This window comes from Ceratotherium simum, chromosome 38 (genome assembly GCF_057802395.1).
Source record: "Ceratotherium simum simum isolate JZ-2026a chromosome 38, ASM5780239v1, whole genome shotgun sequence".
Lineage (NCBI taxonomy): Eukaryota > Metazoa > Chordata > Mammalia > Perissodactyla > Rhinocerotidae > Ceratotherium > Ceratotherium simum.
Genome location: NC_141937.1, coordinates 9,906,201 through 9,913,559, shown reverse-complemented (window position 1 = coordinate 9,913,559; position 7,359 = coordinate 9,906,201). Strand labels below are relative to the sequence as shown.

At 46.4% G+C, this 7,359-nt stretch overlaps 1 protein-coding gene across 1 annotated transcript in view; it reads left to right on the top strand.

Annotated features, from left to right (window-relative positions):
- The first annotated feature begins 596 nt into the window (after nucleotides 1–596).
- Nucleotides 597–7,359, top strand: part of TULP4 (TUB like protein 4) — a 233,672-nt gene continuing 226,909 nt past the window's right edge. The window contains exon 1 of the mRNA XM_087425088.1: nucleotides 597–1,162. The gene's annotated coding sequence lies outside the window, so the exon portion shown is untranslated. The remainder of the gene's footprint in view (nucleotides 1,163–7,359) is intronic.

The following is a 7,359-nucleotide window of genomic DNA, read 5'->3' as shown; positions in this document are numbered from 1 at the left end:
GGGGGTGTCGCGCGTGGGAGCAGGTGTCCGGCCGGGCAGCATCCCGGGCGGGGCGGGGCGGGGCGCGCGGCGCGGGCGGGCGTCAACGGCCGGGGCGCGGGTCCCGGGGCGCGAGGGCGCGAGGCCGGCCGGGGAGGCGCCTGCCCGCCGCGCCGGGTCACGTGGCGTGGTCACGTGGCGCCGAGCCGAGCCCAGCGGCGGCGGCGGCGGCGGCCGAGGGAGGCGGAGACTCGGCCGAGACGCGGGGGGAGGCGGCGGCGGCGGCGGCGGCGCGGGGCTGCTGGAGGCAGAGGCGGGGAGGCGCGGAGGAGCGCGGGGCCGCCGCTCGGCCGCCCGGAGGTGAGGCGGGCGCGGGGCCGCTGTCACCGCCGCCCTCCCGCACGCGGAGGCGGCGGGCCCGATCGCCGCCCGGGGCGCCTCGGAGCGGGGCCGGGCGCCTGTGCCCTCGGGGCGGGAGCGGGCCCCTGCCCCGGCCAGGCCCTTGTGCGGCGCGGGCGGGGGCGCGGCGGGGCGGCTCCCGGGCCGGGCGGGGGCGGCGGGCGGCCGCCTGGGTGGGCTCTCGGAGGGCGCGGCGGGGAGGCGGGGGCCGACACCCGGGCTCCGGCGGCGCTGGTGCTGTTGAGCTGTTTTCGCCTTTTGTTTCAGCGCGTGAGAAAATGGGGCGCTCGGTGTGTGTGTGTGTAAATCAGGAGGCGTTTGGCTTGGAGCCATTTTTTCTTTCTTAATTGTGGAGACAGAAAATCCCTTAAAACGGTTTCCCCCGGGAGACGGGGCCGCGCTCCTCCTCTTTCTCCCCGGCGTCGGGATGGGGTGGCTTTCCCTCCCGGCCCCTGCCCACCTTCTCGTCCCCCAGTCTGTCCCCTCCCTCCTGCCCCTTCCTGCCCGCCCCACCTCCGTGCAACCCCCGGGCGAGCGGGGTGTCTGCAGAGCGGTCCGGTCACCTGTCGTGGCAGCTGCCTGGAAATGCTGGCGCTTCTGCTGTCTGGTCTGTGCCGTTTCCTCTGGCAAATCATGGAGATTCCGCGCCGAGTGCCAACCTTTTCTCTTTTCCCTGCGCTGAAAAACAAAGTGCATGATGCTGGGTCGGAAGTTGGACCCGCTCGGGCAATTAGCCGGGAGAGGTGTCTACTTCTGCCTGTCACCCCGCTTCAAGGTTGGAAAGGTGAGGGCCATCTAGCTTTGGGAGGAAACGAGGGTGACACACTCCTGTCGGGGATGGATGTGACTTACCTGCTAAATTGCCATGGTGATCAGAAAGTCTTCTAACACTTCTCCCCTTGGGGACAATCAGCTCCCCTTGCTGGGAGCTATTTCCTTAATTTCTCTGTCTGGGGGTTCTCCTCCTCTTGTGTATTTTGCAGTAGTTCAGCGGTGCCTTAAGGATACCCAGTAGGCAGGTTTTTTACAGAGCACAGGGAAAATCATTTATTTCTAAGGTTTTGAAGACTGTAAAAATCCATCTGGGGGGGTGGTCCCTGTATTTGTGCCTCTTTGTCTGTGTCTGGGGTTTCCATTTCTTAGTAGTTGGAGTTTAGTTCTTGTAGGCGATGCCAGTGGGAATGGTGCTGTGGTCCTGGAGCGTGCTCGTCTCCAGGCCCCGCAGCACCGATTGCTGGGGTTTGAGGTTGTGATGGATGCGAAGTGACAGGGCACCTTGTACGTAGCCACGCCGCAATCCCGAGAGCAATCGCCTAGACTCCTGGCCGGCTGGCGGGGCAGTTGGGAAGCTCATCTCAACATTATGCAGTGACGGCTACATTCAGACTGGGAGGGTCTCAGGTGTCGCCCGTTCTTTCTTGATAATTACTGTCGTGGAAATGAGTATTTGAGTAAATCGTGAATAGCCAAATCTAGTGTTTAGTTCCTCAATTTAAGGAATAGTCCTTAATTTGCATGAAAGCGTTGTTAGAGGATGTGAATTTCCTTTAAGAATTTTCAGTGCTCTATTTTAGTAAGGGCTGTGAAAGTAGTGTTTTCATGTAATGGGGAAGATGTTGACCTCTAGAGTCAGAAGGCTGTCGTTGTCGTTCTGAGTTAGAGGGGTCATATAGGGAAACATTTTTAACACAATGGAGCTTTCAGACATGGGGGAAGAGCAGAAAGCCAGGATTGCTTCCTGTGCCTGAGAAATAGTAATATAATGTATTTATTACTGTATATTTTAAAACAATGACTTCTTCATTTAGAAAAGATGTGTGCTTGTTATTGAACTTTCTAGTTTTCATGTGGAGCTATAAGAGTGGCGGTTTGGTTATTCACACTTTTTTTCCCAACAAAACTCTGAATAGAAAAAAAATTTGTTTTTAACCCATAAAAGGATACGTGGTACCGGAAACCTGTTTTACATCATCTAACATTGATGCTGAGACCCCAAGTAATAAAAGAACAATAAAGAGACAGCAGCCTTCCTTCAGGCCGTATTTCAGCCTTCTCACTAGATATAGTGTGTGGGACAGAAGGTGAAGCCCAGGGTTTCCTTTTGGTTTTACTGCAGATTCACTGAGTATCTGAATTCAGGAATTTTATGGAGTGCCTACCATGTGCATGGCTAAGCTAGGACATGGTTCTTCATCTGTTCCACTGTATTTACAGTATGAATTACAGTCTCTTTCCTGTTCTATTCTGTGGATGGAGAAAGACTGAAGATACAGTGAGTGGCCCAACTGCATGTGATTCATCAGATGCGTTAAAAATTGTAGTGAAACTTCTGGTATGAAATGCATTGACTTAGTTATTGCATTGGTTCCTATTTAGGATTCTGTAAAGTATTTTCAATATCACCAAAAGCCTTAGTGAAGTGGTACATTTGCCCTTAGGGAGACTGTTGAGACTGCAGGGAATATGTAATGAAAATGTCAAATTTCTTTTAATTTGGCTGGGATAATGTTAATTTGGTTACTACATGTTAACATACTCAATTTGTTGATGGTAAAATATATATAAAATTAAGTGTACAGGTAACCCTTTTTAAGTGTACAGTTAGTGGCATTAAGGACATTCTCATTGTTGTGCAACCATCGCCACCATCCATTTCCCTAACATTTTTATTTTCCCAAACTGAAATTCTGTATCAATTAAGCAATAACTTCCCATTCTCTCTTCCCCTTGGCCCCTGACAACCACCCTTCTACTTTCTTTTTTGTTTTTTTTGTGAGGAAGATCAGCCTTGAGCTAACATCCATGCTAATCCTCCTCTTTTTGCTGAGGAAGACCAGCTTTGAGCTAACATCTATTGCCAGTCCTTCTCCTTTTTTTTCCCCAAAACCCCAGGAGATAGTTGTATGTCATAGTTGCACACCCTTCTAGTTGCTGTATGTGGGACACGGCCTCAGCATGGCCGGAGAAGCAGTGTGTTGGTGCGAGCCCAGGATCCAAACCTGGGCCGCCAGCAGCGGAGTGCACGCACTTAACCACTAAGCCACAGGGCCGGCCCCCTTCTACTTTCTATCTCGGTGAGTTTGACTGCTTTAGGTCCCTCATATAAGTGGAATCGTACAGTAATTGTCCCTTTGTGACTGGTTTATTTCATTTAGCAGGATGTCTTCAAGGTTCATCCATGCTATAGCATGTATCAGAATTTCCTTCCTTTTTAAGCCTGAATAGTATTCCATTGTATCCATATACTACATTTTGTTTATAAATATTCTAAATTTTAACGTACTAATTTTTTTTTTTTTTTTTTGGCTGGGGAAAATTCACCCTGAGCTAACATCTGTTGCCAATCTTCTTCTTTTTTTTTTTTTTTTATGTGAGCTGCTGCCACAGATGAGTGGTATGGTTTGTGCCCGGGGAACCGAACCCTGGCCGCCAAAGTGGAGTGTGCGGAACTTTAACCACTAAGCCATTGGGGCTGGCCCTAACATACTAAATGTTAGCAACCATGGTAACCTCATGATGATCAGGAGCTCTCACTGGAAATTATAGATACCTTTGTTTAATTAAAACAGGAAAACGAATTAGTTATTTAATGTGCAGTACCTTTTTAAAATGTAGGACCCATGGGGGATAAAACTAATATGCATGCTATGTCCTTGCTGGGTCCTGTCATTTCCCATCCATGTGGGTAGTGACATATGGTGCATCTTTCTGACATTTGTGGCTGATGCAGATGTTTTTGTTTTCCAGCTTATGTTATATAATGATGGTATTATTTGCTATATGAAAGAATTTGTAGGGCTTACCCTGAAGTATATATTGTATAGGGGGGGTGGGAAAAATGTTTATTTCCCTGTATTTACCACTTTTCAAAATCATGAGTTGGTTCCCTAGCTTCCTCCAATGGTGATGGATAAGGGTTTTTTTCTTTTCTCTTTTTCTTCTTTTTTTTTGGTGGGGAAGATTGTCCCTGAGCTAACATCTGTTGCTAATCGTCCTCTTTTTGCCTGAGGAAGGTTGTCCCTGAGCTAACATCTATGACAGTCTTCCTCTATTTTGTACGTGGGACGCCACCACAGCATGGCTTGATGAGCGATGTGTAAGTCCATGCGTGGGATCCAAACCCATGAACCCAGGCCACAGAAGGTGAAGCGGAGCGCACGAACTTAACCACTGTGCCACCGGGCCGGCCATCCCCTCTTTTTTTTTTTTTTTTGAGTATCTTTATGAACTCCTCTATTTTAGTATATATGATGTATTTCAGTCCATTTCAGTTATTGTCATTTTTATGCTCAAATTGCCCTTTTTGGGGGCAGAGAGACGTATTTAGGTTGGCTCCAAGTCCTTATGACATGCCTCCAGTAATCTCTAGTAGCTTCCTTGCTTTCTGGTATGATGAGATGTTCCAGGCTCGTCCTGTAACCTTCCTGTTCCAGATTTGGAATCAGAATAGACCACATTTAAAAGAAAAAAAGGAAAAAGAAATGACCAGTAAACATATTAAAGTACTCAATTTCACTAGTAATTAAGGAAATAAAATTAAAAACAAAAATAAGATACCATTTGTTATGGACTTAGTGTATCTTCCCAAAATTCGTATGTTGAAGCCCCAACCCCCAATGTGATGGTATTTGGAGATGGGGCCTTTGAGAGGTGATTAGGGTTAAGTGAGGTCATGGGGGTGGAGCCTGCATGATGGGATTAGTGCCCTTATATGAGGAGACGCCAGAAACCTTGGTGCTCCCCCTCCTGCCCCAAGTCATGAACAAAGAAGAGGTCCTGTGAGCACACAGCCAGATTGGCAGCTGCCTACACGCCAAGAGGAGAGACCTCGGAATGAAGCCTACCTTGCTGGCTTCTTAATCTTGGACTTCTCAGCCTCCAGAATTGTGAGAAATAAATTTCTGTTGATTAAGCCACCCCAGGCTATGGTATTTTGTTATGGCAGCCGGGGCCAACTAAGATGCCATTTCTCAATTATTATATTGGCAATATAATTTAGGCTCAATTTAGAGCTTACTGGTTGTGAAACAATTTGGTAAAGCTTAATATAAAGTATTATATCGTTATGATTACTTCTGTTGTTCCTTCTACTTGGTAGTCTTAATATTTGGGCATTTCTCAGTTTGGAATGGGGATCAGGATGATAGTAATTCCCAGTGCTGGTGAAGATAAAGGGAAATGTGTGCTCTCAGTCTCAGCAGAGGAGTAAATTGATGCACTTATTCTGAATAGCTGCTGTTATCTATCGAAATGTAAAATTTGCATAGCCTTTAACCCAGCAAGTGCACATTTAGGAATTTAGCCTAAAGAAATAATGGAAATTATAGCAAAGATATATGTATATAGTACAGAAGTATTTACTGTGTACAGTTATATAGTAAATAACCTTAAGTAAGGTCTTGATTCAATAGATTATGGTACCTTCATTGTATACAGCCATTGAAAATAATGATATGGATCTCCTATAATTACCAGTCTGGAAAGATGCCCATGATATATTATTGAGTGAAAAAGGGAGGTTCCAGAACTGTAGGCATAGCACTTGCATGTAACAGACATAGAAAATGCTCAACAGCTAGGCTCTGGAGGTTAAGAACTGACCTCTGAGGATTTAGGCCTCAGGAACCACCTAGTGGAGAGTCTGTTTCTAGTGGAGAGTCTGTTTCGGTCACCATGGTCTCAAAGACTGTACCAGCTGGTTTTATTCTCGTGTCGTAAGGTTCAGTTTTCCTGGAGAGAGAATATGATTGGCCTAGTTTGGGTAATTAGCCCACCCTTTGGTTGTGTGTGTGTATGTGTGTTTGTGTGTCTGTCTGTCTGTCTGTCTGTCTAGTGTTGCTCTCAACCGACAGTCCCACAAGTACTGTATGGAATGGAGGAGGAGCCACAAGGAAAGGTGGTTTTAACCAAAGAAAGGGGAAGACATTCCAGGAAGACAAGGAGATAGATGCTCGCTACATGTTCAGTTAAAATTAAATAAATTCTTTGCTCAGAAAATTGAATTAATTACTGCATCTCCATAAATTACTGCAAACTCTGATAAACTTGGGCTTTTTTTTCCCTTTAACATCCCTTTTTGGCATGTTAGGACCTATACCAGTGGGTCAATGCTGTTTGGTTTTTTGCTTTCATGGAAAATGAAGGGTCAAAATAAAATTTTGGATTATTCATAGATTTAAAAAATTATGCTGTTTTTCCCTTTAAATGTGGTTAATTCAGAATCAGTTATATTTCTTTGATGTCAGTAAGTAGGAATAGAAGTGTTTGTACTTGTATGGTGTCAAGGATGCCCACCCTTGAGAGAAGAGTATTTTAAGGATAGAGTTGAGGGGCTGGCCTGGTGGCACGTTCCACTTTGGCGGCCGGGGTTCTCCGGTTTGGATCCTGGGCACGGACTTGCTCACTGCTCATCAAGCCGTGCTGAGGTGGCGTCCCACATAGGAGAACTAGAAGGACCTACAACTCTGATATACAACTATGTACTGGGGCTTTGGGGAGAAAAAAGAAAAAGAGGAAGATTGGCAACAGATGTTAGCGCAGGGCCAATCTTCCTAAAAAGAAAAAGAATAGAGTTGAAAGGTAGTGTTTCTGGAAAGTCTCCAGTAGTAATGGTGTAGTAGGTTGTTGAATGTAGAAAATTATTCTGTAGGTGTGCAGAGGTGCTGTGCAGATAATATAGACCTATTTGAACATCTTCATCACTGTTATTATTTTTAATTTAACAATTATTTCTGCTGTTCCTTCTTTTGGTAGTCTTAATGCTTGGGCATCTTCTCCTAGTTTGGAATGGGCATAGTAGAGCCACTGGGTTAAAGTTCTTGTTGTGTCAGATCTATTCGTGTCTGGTTAAGGCTAAGAAGTTGGTCTTTTCGCTGAATAATTTTTGTGACAAGAGTCTCAACCTTTACTTTGAAGTTGCAGGTTCACCAACTAGTTGGTCCAGCTAGTTACTGGTTGGAGCCCCAGGTTCTAAAGGCTCTG